Source organism: Plectrocnemia conspersa, unplaced genomic scaffold (genome assembly GCF_051122295.1).
Source record: "Plectrocnemia conspersa isolate PC_06_02 unplaced genomic scaffold, ASM5112229v1 ptg000001l, whole genome shotgun sequence".
NCBI classification, from domain to species: Eukaryota; Metazoa; Arthropoda; class Insecta; order Trichoptera; family Polycentropodidae; genus Plectrocnemia; species Plectrocnemia conspersa.
In genome coordinates this window covers 1,297,993-1,317,383 of record NW_028277165.1, presented here as the reverse complement: position 1 = coordinate 1,317,383, position 19,391 = coordinate 1,297,993, and the positions used below count along the sequence as shown (strand labels likewise).

The following is a 19,391-nucleotide window of genomic DNA, read 5'->3' as shown; positions in this document are numbered from 1 at the left end:
CAAAGGGATTATTGTTTTGAGTGGATAACGCGACACGACATCGTTAGAGTTAGGAAGAACCATTGGTTGATTCTTATTTACTTAAAAAATAAATAAAAATATATAAATTCATGAGACGCGATAAATTGTCTCTTCAAAACGGTCGATACAAAAACAAATTTAAATAATATTGGAAGGTTTGGAATAATAAGTTTTATATGAACACTGTCTTAGCAACAAGAGTGTATTGAAGAATTATTGTATTAACAAATAACATATTACGTTGTTATGCAGAGAAAGCTATTATAAAATACTATAAATATGTATAATCGCCTCAAAAGTATTCTTAGCTCTCACGGTTATCCCTCGAGACATATACAGTATATACAGAAAGTCATAAATAAATATATATTCAAGAAATAACAATAAATATTGTTTCCCTTTATTAAATCAGGAATAATAGGACAATTTCGTGACCCCAGCCGGCACGCTGTAACCATTTCGGCGTTTCCTTTAGACAATTTCCAAGTTTAACAAATAAACGAAGATAAACACACCATCCAGAACATACACTTACTCCAATCTAGTTTCACAAGATTGCTTCGAAAACTGAATGTTGCACTCTTTTTTATACCATCTGGCAATTTTTCAAACCAAGATAAACTTTTACAAATTCTACATAAGATATATTTCTATATGTATTAAACAAACATTTACGAAAAGGGATAATCAACCTTTTAAGTACAGTGTTCAAGGATTTTGTACTGTAAAATTTATATTTAAAATTACATACTGATTTGATACGTATCATTTTAGTATAAAAAGGCAAAAGATAAAATTAATTCTTATTTTTTAATAAGGCCTTGTTATTAAAAAAAAATAATATTGCCTTAAATTTTATAAATTAACCCATTTATAACACATGATTCTATTTATGTATAATTTGGATAATAATAAACATTAAAATTTGTAAAAAAATAATGATAATTTTTGTAGTGAATAAATTACATATTACACTATAAAAAAAGTAAAATTTAAAACTTTTTCTATAATATTAAAATTTAAAACTGTCAAAAATGTTATTGCCAGTTGTGGGTAACAATCCTCATTAATGATGATCATGAAAAAAACACTATACTAGAAGCACGTGGGTAATTTTTCGTCGTCCAAAACAAACAAGGCGTTGTTTGTCTAAATTTTGCATTTTGCAGCGCAAAAAGCGCCATAACAGTTTCCGCTAACGTCCGTCATAATTGAAAATTCTCTGAAATTTTACACCGCCGCCCTTTTATTGTTGTGTCGTCGTCGCTAAACCGAAATAGCTTTATGGTGATTCCACTCCCAGCCTCGAGAAAATTAAAACGGGGTGGTTTGTCTCGAATTCTTCCGCTTAAATATAAAATAATATTAAGGGTGGTACAAAAACCCATCCCTTTCCAACATTATTGGTACTGATATCTTCTGAATCCTTTGTGCTACAGTAAATCTAATAAAAAAAGCTACATTCAATACCTATCTATCAGTATATAACATACACAATATATTTTAATGGGTATAACAGCCGTTTAAAATATAAATATCATGAAAGTAGATTTTTTTTCTATAATTGTATTAAGCCAATTTTTGGGTCAACTTGTATATACGGTATGTGCGTCTGGAAATAATCTCCAACTCAAACTTTGAATATTTTCCGATTGATTATCTTTCCCTTTGTGTTTGTTTCTCAATTCCTGAGCAATGAGCAACTCTGCGTCATGATTGAGCGAAAGACGAAAATTTAGCGAGGATTTCGTTTGTCTCTGTTACTGCTTCGTTTGTGATTGATTCGAATTAGGAGTTGTGTTCGTTGTACAACTAAAGATATGCTCAAATTTTATTTTAGGTCATTTATATACCAATCTAAATATATATATATATATATTTGTCATTTTTATTTATATTTATATTCTATTAGTAAGAGTCAAAATTGCCACTTTTTTTTCTATATAGCCAGAGAGCATAAAAACACGTTTTATTTATATTTGAAAGTATTCATTTATACACTTAATAAAATATATTTCTATATACGTTTATAATTTTAATTAACTAGCTGACTGTTCTTCACTGTCGTGAGGTACCGCAGCTAGAGAGTGTGTGGGTAAAGGACGCTCAACTTTGTAATCTTATTTTTGTATACTTTTGTTAACATAAAATTAGGTATTTGTTTTTAATATATACAATAAATACTATTTTTATAAGCGTAATAAATTTTGATCAATGCTGCATTTACCAAAATTGAACACTGAACTTCGGGAAGGTCAGCTGTTAAATATTTTTACAGTCAGACAATATTTTATAGTTATATAGTATTAACATACGTACACAATATAATGTTTAATGAAGTATAATACAAAGAGTAAAAATACATATTATCGATTACGGAATTAGAAAAGTCTATCTATGTATACGACATTTGCAAACTGTGTACATCCATGTTTGCGGTACTATTCTAAAAAAAAAGAGGGGGAAGGGGTGTGGAAAAATTGTTTCTATCAAATAAAAGTTCCGCACCGGCCAATTTGTCGCGCATTCACACGCTAAAACCTCGATGATTACCACCGAATGTATTTCCCGATGATAAACGCGAGCGCGCTGAAATATGAAGCCAATCACGCGGCAAAGTTGGGGAATTTCCAATAGGAAAAAAATCGCCCACCCTCGCTCGCACAACTTGGAAAAATAAAATTCCAAAAAAATTATTTGCGCAAACGGCTGAATCGCATTTATCGCGTTCGCGCTTTTCCTGCCGGCTGGTTTCTCTGCGAAGGATGGGGGCAAAAAAGCAAACTTTTTATATATGTATATAAATATATATATTATACATATATCGAGCGTTCTTACTAGAGAAATACTTTCCTAAATACATTCCTAAACTTCCCTCGGCGTGTATGATAGCGAGTGGAAGAACAAAGTTTAAACGCGACCACGTGTGCTTATGTGTGAGCTTATTGTGTTTGATACAGAATTCATGCGAGTTTATCGAATTTTATATTATATGTTGGTTAAGGTAATGCTAAATTTGTTCAGAATTGGGTTAGTATATAAAAAGTCACGAAATAAATAAATAAATAAGACTTGAGAGTGAAATGAGGTAAAACACTGTCAGGTGTTTCATTGGTTTGCATATATACTTCAGCATAACTAATCCCTACTATATCCTGGTTTATAAGATGCAATCTGAGAATAAGTGATTCTCAGCTTAATTTTAGGTCCTACTTAACGTTATCTATTCCACAATGAACTATATAAGTTGTATGATGCTGTCAAGTACACTAAAATGCAACGTTTTAGATGGGTTGAAAGACTCGAAACCTGCAAGGCGACTAACTTTATATAAGCCTGAGGGTAAGAGGAATGCAGATTAGATCATGACTGCGAAGGATCTTCAAACAACTTGCACAAAATTTAAAGATAATTTCGAGCTAAAAAATGTATTTGGAAAAAGGTTGGAAGCCATTGACTTATCTTAAACAAGGTGCGAATATTAATTTCAGTGGCAAATATTAGAAGGAAACTTTTAGCGGTGATCTTTAAAATAAGTTAGGGATTAATAAATGTACATAGGAAGGTCGACAGATGCTGATGGGATGCTAGTATTACATATTAAACATGGAATGTTTTTATTAGCTAGAAACACAAATCAGTTAAATATCGACTTATTTTAAGCAAGTTGCAAGTCTTCATATAAAAATAATGCTTTTTCTATTGGAAAACTTTGCATTTTCCAGTACATTTCTTCTTTTAGTTTAGTGACGTTGTCCGAGGTTACTGAGAACGGAAGGTAAAGTGGGAGTAATTTAGTCGACTTGGCTAGCTTCGAGCGCTTCCAAACATTGTCGGCAAAACAACCGAAGTCGGAGCTGCTCTTTCGAGCGCGAGCGGTGAGATACTTCACCTTTCGCTCTCTCGCATGTTAAGTTACGAGAGTTAGAGAGATAATGATATGGTGTTTCGCAAACTGAGATAGAACGAGTAACTCGGTTCAATTTCAGTATGCGCGTAAGCGTCCTATGGTCAACACGCATGTCGAGCGCTGCATCGTGGTCACGTGGTCAATTTATAATACCACATGCTTATCAGGGACTTCAACAGACTCTTACTGACATCTTTGAATATTTTAGGGCACCAAAAGGGATTAATTATATTTTTGATAGTATATTCTTCTAGCAGATATCGTTATTATATATTTTTTTAATATAAAATTAAATAATTAAAAAAGATTTAGTGGTACTTAATTTTGTTAAAAAAATCGTTTCGAATATCCTTATGTATTTTCCTAGATCGGTTTATATATAAGTCACACCATAATGAATTCTTATTTAGAATTGATGGCGACAAATTTAAGGATACTCACAAATGTTGTGTTCGTATTCTGAAGTATCATTTTTATGCCTTATGACATTTTGCAAAAGCCGACAAAGATTTTGCGTAAATTGAATATTTACGACTGAAAAGTTTTCACTGATATTGTATTGGTGAGTGCCCACACAAACTTTTATAATTATCAGTAGCGTAATTTGAATAATATGACAATCTAAAAATTGCGATTATTTGACACATTTTTCGATCCAGCTGTATGTGATAGAAGCCGCCGTCCGGACGTCATTCACGCCGCGAAGCGCGCGGGCATATGAAATTTGCGACAGAGTAACGCAAGCAGGGTCAAAGGGCTCTGGCCTGAGGGGAACCGAGGGCCAAGGCTACGACTGAGGCAATATATACATTACTCGAAGATCAGGAGGGTGTTGTTGTTATAAGGATGATACGCAATGCATACAATGCAAAGCAATGCAGGCCAGCCAACGAGAGCATGTCTCCCAGAGCGCTCGGGAGAAATACTAATGCAACTCCAATAAAATATTTAGCACTACGAGGGGTGGGGTCCTACTCATCTGGCCGACAAAAGTTGGGTGCCCGCCCGTATAGGTTGGACTCGTAGGACCTTAGTACTGGTAAGGGTAGTGGCGCACGCAACGGATAACATGTAACTAGCCCGACTCTCCCGTGCTGTGGGCTTATTTATTATTATTTCACTGAAGAAGTTGGAACAAAAAAATTGAATACACGTGTAATTAATGTTACAATCCTGACTAGCATATTTAAGGGTAAAAATGTAATTCAAGCAGCATTTGTTTTTGCAACTGTAGCTAAAAGGGTCATGAAACTTATAGATTTGTGAAAAAAATTAGCAATAAATATAGCCTTTGGAGCTCACTTAAACAAAAATAGGGATCCGTGTTCTTAAATATTATCTAAAGAAGCCTCAGATTACGCATTCTATAATATATTAAAATTAAAAAGCACTAACGTTCATTTGTGATTTGAATCTAGGTCTTTCAGGCATTAGCCACCGATATATACCACTGGTATATCGTGCTGGTTAATGTAAAGGAAATGTGTTTATTCTTCATGAATAAAACTGATTTTAAAAGAGTTACTCGCAATCTTCGGCACGTAGTGGCTGAATAAATCGGTCTCTAAAACTCTCCCATCGGTACGGGTATTGAAAAATCATATGCAAACATGCGCTCAGAATACGTAACAATCCGGTCAACACCTGTCCCGTTTTGTTTTCTGCATTCCAGATTCTCTTCGTTTTCCATTATAAATTGAACCGAGACGGATTTACAACCACAAGACTTTGGATTTACTGCTCGTGCGACTTCTCGAACAGCACTTAATTACGTGTAAAGCCGTGACGCGCGGGATAATTCGGTTGGCTGAGTCCTGTTTTCCCGACTGAGGGATCCAAGATATGCCGTTCCATTCTTCGAAGAACGTTCTCGTGCTCTTGTAGCCTTTGTGGACGGTAAAAGCGCGGTCAAAAGGAGCAAAGCACTCGGAGTGTGAGAGGAAAGTGCTCTGTTGTTCAAAGACCTAAATGCGCCAACGTTTAGGGACAATGCTCTGCGCTTAAGGGTGTGTTAGCCCCTTTATTTTTGGAAACTCTGAATCGACGCCGCAAATTACTTACGATTTGAAGAAAAGCAAGTCTATTAAATGGATAAATCTGAATTTATCCGTGGTTCAGATTTTATATTTTGTTAAGCGACAAACTTTCGCCACCCATTCCACTTTACTTTACTTTCTAGGTTCATTAATCAAAAACACTGGTGAAGTTCTTTCAAAGTCAGTATCCAAATATTACAGACAATTATTTAATACGTAAATACTGAGATTGATTTAATAACTTTTATTATGTCCCGTTAAATTTTATCGCTACTTAGTGTATTTAAATATTTTTTGTCGGTCCGGCAAACATACAAAAAGTAAACAGCTGCGCGGAATATTATTTTTTTAATATGTTAAGATGTCTATCTGTGAATTCTGATCGAAAGAATTAAGAAACAAAATTGTTAATTATTAACTATAAGCTATACAAATGCGTGCAAATAAAGTAAATATTTACGTGCTAAGCGCAATTTTGGGAGAAAACTTCATTGTTGATATATTTTAGATCTATTTGCTAAGTTTTTATAACTTGAGACATTTAAATATGTAAAAAATTAGTTACTTTGCTCTTAGCTTATAGTTTTAAAATAGCAAATTATTCGGATATAAATAATACTAAAAATGCGTAATATATGAAGTTATTTTTTTGTAAAAATGTAATTTTATCAGTCGTTTTAAATACAGTATTTTTTTTTGTAATTCCTGAACTACACTCTCTGGAAGTGGTCCGAGCCGAAGTTACAACTGAAGTCGGCCGAGATCCACGACTTAAAGTAAGCTCCCACACTGTCGTAAATTTCATATGTCCGCGCGCTTCGCGGCGTGAATGACGTCCGGACGGCGGCTTTCTGTCACGTACAGCCGTCATATTTGCGCGCGATTGAAAAAGTGCCAAATAATAGCAATTTTTAGATTGTCATATTATTCAAATTACGCTACTGATAATTATAAAAGTTTGTGTGGGCACTCACCAATACAATATCAGTGAAAGCTTTTCGGTCGCAAATATTCAATTTACGCAAAATCTTTGTCGGCTTTTGCAAAATGCCATAAGGCATAAAAATGATACTTCACAATACGAACACTACATCTGTGACTATCCTAGAATTTGTCGCCATCGATTCTAAATAAGAATTCGTTATGGTGTGACATTTATATAAACCGATCTAGGAAAATACATAAGAATATTCGAAACGATTTTTTTTAACAAAATCAAGTACCACTAATTATTTTATTTTATATGAAAAAAAATATAATAACGATTTCTGTTAGAAGAATATACTATCAAAAATATAATTAATCCCTTTTGGTGCCCTAAAATATTCAAAGATGTCAGTTAGAGTCTGTTGAAGTCCCCGATAAGCATAATTGACCACGTGACCACGATGCTGCGCTCGACATGCGTGTTGACCACAGGACGCCTACGCGCATACTGAAATTGAACCGAGTTACTCGTTCTATCTCAGTTTGCGAAACACAATATCATTATCTCTTTCACTTTCGTCACTTAAAACGCGAGAGAGCGAAAAGGGAAGTATCTCACCGCTCGCGCTCGAAAGAGCAGCTCCGACTTCGGTCCCTTTGACTCGGAAAAATGCCGATAATGTTCGGAAGCGCTCGAAGCTGGCCATGACGACTGAATTAACACCACTTTAATTCCCGTTCTCAGTAACCTCGGATAACTTCCGAGAGATTTTAGAGCGGGCAGAACTGAACTTGACCGAAGTAACCTACTATATTCTCCGTTCTTGGCCAACCTTGGCCAACTTCCAGAGAGTGTGGTGCAGGCATAAGAGTCTGATCATATTCAAAATGTTTTAAGATTTTTTAACCAAATTTAGTAATCCTCATGAGATTATATAAATTTATTAAGTCATTTTATGCATGATATAAAAATTATGAGTCATTAAATTCGACAGGAATAATTTTTTTTTAGTTGCTCTTATCAAATATTTTTTTGTACTTTGGGTTTTGAAGAAATTTATAAAGCGATTTTTAAAACAACTTTTTCTGCATAATATAAAATTTGTTTGATTTTGACAGAACTAATTGTTTTTTTTTTGAAAACAATTTTTAATTCGTATTTTAAGTGATTTTTGCTTGAAATATTTTTAGATTCAATTAAGCTCTATACTAAATACTTGACAATTATCTTATCATGCTTTAAAGTCGCCAATAATATTTTAGTAATTTTAAGGCATTCGTTATTTCATAATGCGTATATCTGTTTATTATTCAAGCCTTACTAACCCAAATTTTTATTTTTAAAATATGCCATAATAATCAATAAATGTCATTGAATCACTAAAAACAATGACGAGGAATATTTTTAATTCCAATTTATATTGCTCATACTTTATTGTCAGATTTACAGAATCACAACATTGTTACATATAAAGATCACAAGCTTAATATCTATAAATATAACTATGTAAGGCAATAAAATAGAATCTTGTAGCATTAATATAATATCTGACGTTTCTATTATGTGTCCTACACACATACGCAAAACGTTTGAGCGGATCCAGTTTGACCGGCAGCATCCAGTAGCGTCTCGCTTTCGTTCACTTTTCCGGTCCGAGTCCGTCGAAAATCCGGATTACTGCAGAATCCACTTTCAGCCTTTACCCTGCAGAACAAAGAAGCCAAACGGCTAATGTACGCTCGGAGCCCATGTAAGCTCTGGGATTTCCCGGAGCAGATCCTTAAATTTTCCCAGACCTATCTTCGAACTCATTTTCCCCAGTGTCGCACGTAACTACCGGCAGATGCTATTGCGACGGTTACGATAAGCAGACGTGGATGCGTAATTTTATTAAAAAAAAATAACAATACACAGAAAAGATCTAAGAATAGCCTATACCTTCGTTATAAATAATTATCCGGTCTAAAGTCCAAGTCCCATCCAACACAAAAATGGCAGATTTAGACGCACAATTATTTTTTGTGAGGTTATGTGAACTATTTTTAGAGGCTCTGCAAAGTTTTATGTTAATCACTGATTCGTGACTTTTGTGGAAATTTCCAAATAAAATTATAAAAAACAGTATATAATAATAGTAAACGATTTTTCAAGATATGTATTTTGCATTTTTTCACACAAAGGTGACTTCGGATATTATCGCATATTTTTACGTGTATTATTCAGAACGTATTGGGAATGTATATAGACGAACGGTAAAAAGTCGACAATGGAAGTCGCAAAAGCAAAACCTTTGGCACTCTGGCGAGAGAAGTGGGCGAGAAGAAAATGAGGAAAAACATTATACCAACACACAAAAGGCTTCCCATCAAAAGTGTGATTCTGAAAAAGTCTTAAAGAATCGATACACAGACGTGTTAATGTAATGCTGAAACGTTGGTGTGATATTTAATGTGAATTTCGTATATTTAAACTTCACTTAAAATATTTTTCTTAGGTACATTTAAGATAGTATGTATTTGATCCCAAGCTTAAAATTTACATTTTGATTCGTAAAAAACATGCAACTATTTAGATATTAAATTTAATTAAATTGTCCATAAAAGTTACAAGTAACTAGAAGGACTATTTATTATTTTAGAGATGTATAATGGATTTCAATTTTAATTAATGTTCGATATTAATGTGTGTTTTACGAGATTATTGAATTAAGTTTTGCAATAAAGACTAACCAAGTTATTTTTAGACTAGAAATTGACTTGTCAAAATTTGAGGATCAGACTATAATTGCGAATTGACTATATTTATTAACAGAAAGTTGTTGATTTTATACTATCTTAGATGATGAGGCGTACAAAACTCTAGTTACCCTTTTCTCTCATTATCTAAGGAGCCAATTATGATTTAAAATTCAGCAATGAAAACTGCCGTATAATCATATAAATTAATCATCAAATATATTGCTGACGGTTTTGCGCAATATTTTCGTTCTGTTTTCGAGGAATATTTTTCGACTTCTGCTCAGTCGCTTCCTACTTCATGTTCTTGGTCTTCAGTACTGACCATCAAAGAAACTGAGCACTCAGATCTTAAATACGGATTTAATAAATTAAAGACGTTAATTAAGGGCGTTCTTCTGGACCTGATTTAATTCCCGATTTTATTTTGAAGGGTTGTGAAGTCAGTCTCGCTGCTCCTCTAAAATGTATTTATGATTTGATTCTCAAAACATCATCATTTCCTGATCTATGGAAATGCACAAAAGTCACCCCTATTCATAAAAAGGGTGACAAATTATATATAAAGAATTATAGACCAGTAGCAGTGTTGTCAGCTCCTGCTAAATTATTTGAAATAATTATTCATAAATATCTCTACAATCACTTTCAGCGAGTTTTATTAGACCAACAGCACGGGTTTCGTCCTGCCCGTTCCACTGTTACTAATCTTCTGTCGTTCACCAAAACGGTGACAACTTCTCTCGATGCCGGAATTCAAGTAGACGTTGTGTATACAGATTTTGAGAAAGCCTTTGACAAAGTTTGTCATACGTTATTATTAAAAAAATTGTCGAACCTCGGTTGCTCAGATAATTTAACTCGGTTATTTTCGAGTTATTTAAGCAATCGTAGACAGTTTGTAACCTATGGTGGCCGATTGTCAAAAGAATATTTTACCCCTTCGGGGGTTCCTCAAGGATCCAATCTGGGACCTCTGCTTTTTGTGTTATTTATTAATGACATAAATACAGCAATTAAAAATTCAAGTTTTCTTCTGTACGCAGATGATTTAAAAGTATATAAATGCATTCGATCTGTTGCAGACTCCTTCTCTCTACAAAGTGATTTAGACTCTCTGTGGAGATGGGCTTCCGTTAACCGTCTGCCCTTTAGTGTCGGAAAGTGCCATACTGTGTCATTTTCTCGATCCCGTTCGCTATCAGCTTATTTCTACCATCTCGGTGGTAACATTTTGACTAGAGAAACTTCCATTAAAGATCTCGGAATCACTTTCGAGAGCAAATGGAGGTTCTCTCTACACATACACGACGTCTGTGATAAATCTTCCAAGATGCTCGGCTTTGTTATGAGGAATGCCTTTCACTTTGACGATCCGTCAGTTATTCGCATCCTCTATGACACCTTAGTTCGTAGCATTCTTGAATCGGGATCTATAATTTGGAATCCCCGAATAGCCAAATATTCCCTTTTAGTAGAAAAAATTCAAAAAAGGTATATAAGATACCTTTACAAAAGGACATTTGGTTATTATCCGTTCTTATATCCCAGCGCCTTTCTTTTAGGAGCGTTAGGATATGATTCGCTGAATTCTCGCAGAAAGCTGTATGTCGCTAAGCATTTTTTCAAACTACTAAAAGGTGCTGTCGACAATCCAGCTATTTTTGAGGAATTCCAGCTTTGGGTTCCGGAACATTTTCGAGAATCACGATCGAGACCTCTTTTGATGGCAGTTAGGGCTAGGACATCCGCACTTGCCGACTCGCCTATAGCTGTGGCCATACGGCTCCTTAATACGCTGGCATTGAAAATTGATTTATTTAATGTTAGCTACGAGGATCTGATCCGGTTTATATCTTTTAATTTTAATATTTTTTTTTGTTATGTTTAAGTATTGTTATATTTATTTATATATATACGTTTTTTTATGTTTTATAAATGTATAATTTGCTTTCGACCATCGTGGTGCATTGGGGTAACCTGTTAGGCCACGATGGTCTTAATTTAATCGAAAAAATAAAAATAAAATAAAATATAATTTTGACTATCGTGACGCATTGGGATAATCTGTTAGGTCACTATGCTTCTAATATAATTTAAATATAGCAATAAAAATAAATTGAAGCATCTCGATAATGCGATATAACTTGAGTAATATAGATTTATACTCTATTTGCGTCAACACTGAGGGCTGTCCATTTCATCATTAATCATTAATGAAAAAGATATGAAAAATTTGGATTTACGCCCTTACTATTAGCTCTAAAGCACACGATACAGATCTACGTTCGATATACTTATCATTACTTATATTTTGAACATATTTATACAAATTAAATTATATTTTTTTATATTTATCAATGATAAGTACATCGAACGTATATCCGTATCGTGTGCTTTAGAGCTAATAGTAGGGGTGTGAACCCAAATTTGTTATCAATTTCTGAATTATGAATAATAATGAAATGGATAGCTCTCGAACTGACTGTGTTAACGCAAATATAGTATAAATCTATATTTTTTTTAGATTAAATTAAGACCATCGTGGCCTAACAGGTTACCCCAATGCGCCACGATGGTCAAAAACAAATTTTAAATTTATAAAACTGGATCAGATCCTCGTAGCTAACATTAAATAAGTCAATATGTAATGCCAGCGTATTAAGGAGCCGGATGGCCACAGCTATAGGCGAGTCGGCAAGTGCGGATGTCCTAGCCCTAAGTTATACCGTTTTTTCAAGAAGCTTAAATTTATTTTAATTGATTTAATTAGCTAATATTAAGAAGGGGCGTAAATCCAAACTTGCAATCTCTTTTTCAATTATGAATAATGATGAAAAAGATAGCTCTTGAACTGACTGTAGTTTTAGCAGTCGGTAGCTTTTGTTGTGTACACAACTATGGTTCCGAAATTTGTTATTTTTTGTGTCACAATTATTTTCGTTATGCTGCTGCGTTATTGTAAAATAGATATTACTTTAAAGTTCAACAAATTTAATAAAAAAAAGCATTGGGTTTTTGATAGTTAAGGTATTGATTTTTTACCGATTCATAAAGCGCAAAAAAACAAAGACTGAAAGTGGTATTTATACTTCCATTAGTTTTCCAATATTTATGATTTTCCTTCCGCACATCAGAATCACGATATTATATTCCTTTCAGTCAACAGAATTGTACGAACGGTTTCGTAAAAAGCCAAGGCGCTAGGACATTCGCGAGTTGCATTGTGTCTGGTAAAAGTTTTCATACGAAAAACTTGTTCCAGTTGGCGCACAGTTGCGGTGACGATATTCCGGAAAACTTTTCGAAAGGGATGAAAACCCACCCGGGGCATTTTTGAACTCGCTAATTATATAGTACGGGAGATTCGACCCTGCCGTCTACTGAAATACCCCACGTGAAAGGGATTATGGCGCTTTTTTATTGCTCTTGGGTCTCAGTTTAAATATTCACTAAAATCACGAATATGTGCGAGGGTCGAGTTTACATAATGAGAGACGTAGGAAAATAGGAAAATTTGCGAACAAAGGTTGATCTTCTAGGAATCTGAGATTATGAAAAGCTAGGATAGTTTTCATGGGTTCCTATAACATCACGCATGAATATTACGGCTAAAAATACAACTGTAAATATATTAAAGATTCACATCCGTGAATAACGCATTTAATAATTTCGAATCGCAATATAAAAGGATATCATTGTCATCGCTCTTAATGTCAAGTTTGAGAAAGTGTGCGCAGTACTTAGTGGAATCGATAGTTTGATCTGGTGGTAGTAGCAACAACATTAAAAAATATATTTTGCATACACGAATGATGTCATTAATAATCCTCAGTACAGTAAATTGTCTAGAAAAAGAAGAACCCAGTTCTATTGAAAAGATGAAAATAAATTGAAAAAAATAGTAGAACGTTATGAAAATAAATATTTAAGAAATGCTTAATCGCGAGATAAAAGAGACGGAAGTCTCCTTTGAGTCGATTTTTTTTGACAAATTACTTTTTCATCTGAAAGGTCAACGATTTTTAATACTTCAAAGAGGTATTGAATTCTATTAGGATTTATGAAAGGCGTTTCTCATCACATCATATTTTTCTATGTAATCCGTTTTAGAGTACACAACCGTCGGACAGGACAAAGGACGAATTGTTATAGCCAACTATGGATGTAACTAGACAATGTCTCTCACTGTCTCCTCGGCGAATTTGTCCTATTACGACGTCACCTTATATAATTATAATCGTACATAATTCCCGAGTGGCCCATTAATCACTTAGATGCGTAGATATGACAATTCCATAATAAAGAGCAGCGCCATTTTTTCTTGTCAAATTCAGCGGATTATGGATGTTGAGGACGTGAGAACTGGACGCGGTATAAAATATTACGTTACGTAAGTGAAGATGTGATATATAACAGAAAAGGGGGCGAAAAAAAATCATTTCGCACCAAGTTGGCACAATTAGTAACCTTCAAGAGGTACATTTTTATAAAAAAAAATCGCTATCGCTCACACCGCAGCTTTATTTATTTTCACGCATTTTGCGTCTCGCCTTAATTTTTCTCAATAACACGTTTGATTAATGTTTGTTTAAATGAGAGATCTACAACATTTGTCACTTCATTAATTTGTCTTTGATGTATAGATATGATCGTCCAATTTTTTCAACTCTGTGCCAAAACTTCATACACAAAAATATTATTATTTATTTAAAAAAGAAAATAGCATTTTGTATGCGTGAGACGAGAAGCTTCGATTCGCGAACTTATCGGTTAAAAGCGGGAGATGAGGAAGAAACTTTTTTTGTACTGCGATTTCGTAAAAAAAGTTATGACGCATATTGTTTGTATTGTGTATACTAAAAGCAAATTTAGCTATTGATTCTACTAAGTACTGCACACAATTTAGTAAACTCGTAAAAATAAGCAATCAACAGTATCTTATGCTTAGTGCATCCAGCACATAATCTAAACCATGCGCCTTCAAAGCTTTACATAACTCTCTGAATTGTATTTACAGAACTCTCAGATGAAAAAGTAATTTGTCAAAAAAATCGACTCAAATGAGACTTCCGTCTCTTTTATTTCGCGATTAAGCATTTCTTAAATATTTATTTACATAACGTTCTACTATTTTTTTCAATTAATTTTCATCTTTTCAATAAAACTGGGTTCTTCTTTTTCTAGACAATTTACTGTACCGTATTTTACTGAGAATTATTAATGACATCATTCGTGTATTTAAAAGATATTTTTTTAATGTTGTTGCTACTATCACCAGATGAAACTATCGATTCCACTAAGTACTGCACACAATTTAGTAAACTCGTATAAATAAGCAATCAACAGTATATTATGCTTAGTGCATCCACCACATAATCTAAACCATGCGCCTTCAAAACGTTACAGAACTCTCTGAATTATATCAATCAGTTTTTAAACTAATTTGGCTTTGCATTTGTACAACTATAAAATCTTAAGCAAAGTTGGCCATATTCTGGTAAGAATATTAGCAGTGTATTAAATACAAGATTTGTGGAATATTATTGGATGTGTTGTAGGCAGGGACGCCGAGAGCGAACCCGGGTCTTGAAAAACAATGAATCCGGGCCTCATGACAAAAATGTCACTTTATATATTTTTTACATCGTAATATAATTTCTTAAATAAATAATAATAGGTACGAGTTAATCCTTTTTATGCTACAAATAAATATGAAAATATTTAAAAATCATATTTTATGCGAAATATTTTAATTAGGCGTTAAAAATTATTAAAAATATCTACTCATAATATTTATCTGGTAATTAGTCGTGTTTTTTTGCTGCTCAGTGTTGCCATATAGATATATTAAAATCGTGCCATCGCGGTGAAAACGCTTGATTATCAAGCGTTTATATTAAGACTTTTATATCAATATTACGAGTGAGAATAGAATAAATTTTGACCAATAGGAGAGCGCAAAAAACAATTATCTCTTCTCAGAAGTCAAAAATCCACGGCAAAAACAATAAAATCGTGCAGTCGCAGTGGAAACGCTCGTTACCAAGCGTTTATTATCCATTCCTTTTATTTAATGTATGTATAAAAAGAACTAAAGGGACTTATATATGAAGTACACCAGATATACACGCGCGGGCACATCCGATGGACCTGCCCGTCGCGGGTGTCTGGCGGACAATTCCGAACGTGTGTGGTGAGAAAAGACAGATTTGTCTGTTGAACAAAACGAACGGATCGGACATGGACAAGCAGATCCGAGCACAATCACGTTTGCACGGGTGTGCGCTTTTTATTTGTCCATTCTTAAGAATTTTCTTCCAAACAGATAAAACTACCATATTATAAAAAGTTTTTGCTTTTTAAAAAGAATGCACCAGACAACCGTTTTTTGATTTTTTTTAATAAGTTTAAATGACTTGGTGTTTGTTGGACATATCTGTGCGTGTGTGCTTAGCTATTATTTGAGGTCGATTTTTACTTTTTTTTTTATAAATATATTATTGTTATGATTTTTTCCAGATTCGGGCCCCTCAAAGAGAATGGGTTAGGGGAAATTGTCCCCTCTCCTTCTCCTATAGACAGGCCTTAAGCATAATTTCAAATAAATCAACAATATATGCAGAATTTCTAAATCCATCAATTATCAGCAAAAAAATTCGAGACACTTGTTGCCTCGCATCGAATAAGCATTGTTGTGAATAAGTATCCGCTATAGTTATCGAACGATCACTCACAAATGGCCACATTGAAAGTTACGCCTTTATTGATGGATCGGATGCGGAGCTAAACAATGACGCGATTGGTTATAAATTAGTTTTTTCTTCCATTCAAGCTCCTTTTAATAATGTGATTTATGGTATTTTTGTTTCTTGTTTTTTAAACTTAAATACAAAGATGTACATTTCAATAAATTTAGATTTTTAAAAGCGATAATTATTATTAAATTCTAAAATTGTATAATAATCCAATTAATAATTTAATCCGCGACCCGCGTGCCAGTGGGCGTTTGTGTGCGGATTAAGGTCCGTAGAATGGACAAAAGCTCCAAAATTTCGGGTAGCTGTTCAAATTTTTGGACAAGCGCTTCCATTCAGCAAACATAGCACGCGCCTTTTGCAGTTTCGAAATTTCGTACGCCTCGTCACGCGTTCCAGTTAACCGCGAGTGAATATTCATAGAGGAAACAAAATCGAATTTTTTGTATGTCCAATATGGCGAGGAATTGCCAAAATGGGCTGGCAACATATTCGCGAAAGAGCGCCGGGAAAATGCGACACGCACGGGCGGACGATTTAGATGATAACATTCCAAATATTATTGTATTCTATGTGAAAATTGCATTGGAGGGACAAAGTATGAATTCATAAACTTACGTCTTTAGAATATTGAAACACTAAAGTCGCAATAATAATCAATATTATATGTATTATTTCAATGTAGCATCGCATTCAGTATTATGACTTTAATAACTAATAAGATCTTAGATAATTGAATAGCTTATGAGAAACACGATAAGCTAAAGCCATAGCTCTCATATATAGCTTAAACACGAATATATTGCTGAATTTTTATTCGTTAAAAATCCAAAGCAATTCAAATAAGCATCTCTTATTCTTTGTATCTGTTTATGACTCTTTCTTAATGGTCTTAATCCAATGAATAATATACTCTACATATATACTTTTGTAGCACATGGCGTCCACATGTGCTACGAAAAAATAATGAGTGAGTTAGATAAGGGATGACTCATCAATAAAATCCGCTTGCTATCATTATTACTGAAAAAAAAGCAATAGCATTTAAAAATGCATCAATCAATTGCTTAAACTCAAGAAAAATTTATGTTATTATTATTAACATATCTCATCTTCATATAAAAGATAATTATACAAAGCCCGTGGACATTTGTTCAATTAAGATATTGATATATAAATTAGTGTGTCCATATGCAGAGCTATTGAATTATATGGTATGTTTTTCTGCTTCACAACAATATTTTTGTTTTGACTAGATAAACTTCTGGACGCTATTTATTATTTTCTCTTGCTTCTAGTGTGCTCTAACGAATAGACCTAGAGCTAATTCCGAGAGCAATTATTAAAAGCAAGGCGGCGGCGGTGCTTGTTCTTATCCGCTGACTTGGCCACTTTGGTTAGTTAAACAAAAGTGCTTGTGATTACAGCGCAAACAAAACGTCTCGCCTTCAAAGGGTTAGCGTCTTTTATAAATGGGACCATTTGGGTTGGATGCTTGCGCCGATTTGCCAATGTGTAGCGCTTTAATATGCGCCGAATCAGCGCTTCTCAAACACTATTTTCACGCGTCCCGAGATCCGAGAATTTGCTCTAGTGTTTGTTAGAAAAATTAGGCGCTAGTGCAGAAGCTTTGAAAGAAGCAATTTATTTAACTTTTATAAGTGCAGACATTTCAGTATATATCTTAAAAAGATGTATTTTATTAAACTGATATTTTTCTAAATGTTTCGAAATAAGAGAGATATACAAATTTAAGAACCTCAAAAAATCGTATATATGAAATCACGGAAGTTACTGTAACGCATTAACTGTTTTTATTATATTTCTAGGTAGAGCATCGTATATAATATTCATTCCTTATCCCTTTGTTGTTATGTTAGAGATTTAAACACAAACTGAATCGTCATGGTACTGATTTGGTAACCATAACTCCTACCTTCATCTTCCATCGCATCAGTAACCAATTATAAATGATGGTGCACAAATGAAAATTCTTATACAATCGAATCGTTGTAGCATTGATTTGCTAAGCATAACTATACTTGTAGTGTCTGTAATTATGAGTTGACTACTACATTATTTTCAATCGATTCAGTAGATATAACTGTACAGATAAATTGACTATTATAAATGATAATGCACAATAAACCACGGAATTGGTCTCAGCAATAATGGCGCTTTTAAAAAAATCGTCGTTATACTGATTTATCAGCTTTAGTTTTATTGTGGCGACCGTTCGCAACACCCTGTGTCGTACTAATACGATAACGACGTTTTTCGGAAGCACTTCAAACATGAAAATCGCGATATAATTCTTTGGTTTAGGTATCATGATTTTAAGCCAGTTGAGAGGGCAGCGAACTTATTTTTTCTTGGCCTGAAGCCATGGTTTTTTAATCTTAGGCCATAGATTCAAAAACTCAAAATGTATTTCTTACATCACTACCTGAGTTGTAACACAATCGATTGAATTATCTTTAGCTCTATCCGCTCGAGTGTATCTTATATTGCAGATAGAAGTGATAGGATTTAGTCCTATATGGAAACTTAGGTACAAGTCGAGCACCGTGAAGAAAATTTATTAGAGGAATTCGTGCGACTTGGAAGCAATTTTGTTTCGGGCTTTATTGTGTTACCTTTTCGAGCGAACGCGTCACTTTCGCGACGTGATGGAGCACCCCGTCCCAAATTAAACATACACACCCATCGGGAATCGCTCTGACGTCGACGAATGTCCCGTTCGACTTAATCCCCAAAAACAACGGGACACCTTCGTCATCGCTTACGTGTACAACGTGTCCCGTTTGTGTTTGCACGGCGCTACACGTTCGCTAAATTTATGAAATTAATCAAGGCAGTGTAAATTTGTGAATGGTCCCAGAGTACACACGGCGTTCGGAGCTGGGATCGATCGAAAGTGGCAGAGACATTCATCAAATTACGGGAGCAAGTTCAACCGCTAGTGCTTCACGGGCTCGAGTTCCCACGGGACGTAACTGGGTT

The 19,391-nt window shown here is 34.2% G+C and overlaps 1 protein-coding gene and 1 long non-coding RNA gene across 5 annotated transcripts in view; both read right to left on the bottom strand.

Annotated features, from left to right (window-relative positions):
- Positions 1-19,391, bottom strand: part of LOC148238309 (fasciclin-3-like) — a 256,136-nt gene that overhangs the window by 21,609 nt on the left and 215,136 nt on the right. The window lies entirely within an intron of this gene.
- On the bottom strand, positions 8,041-14,528 carry LOC148238312 (uncharacterized). The gene is made up of 2 exons (XR_015808977.1): positions 12,621-14,528; positions 8,041-9,855 (listed from the first exon to the last, which is right to left on the bottom strand). It is a non-coding gene; the product is annotated as an uncharacterized LOC148238312 (long non-coding RNA).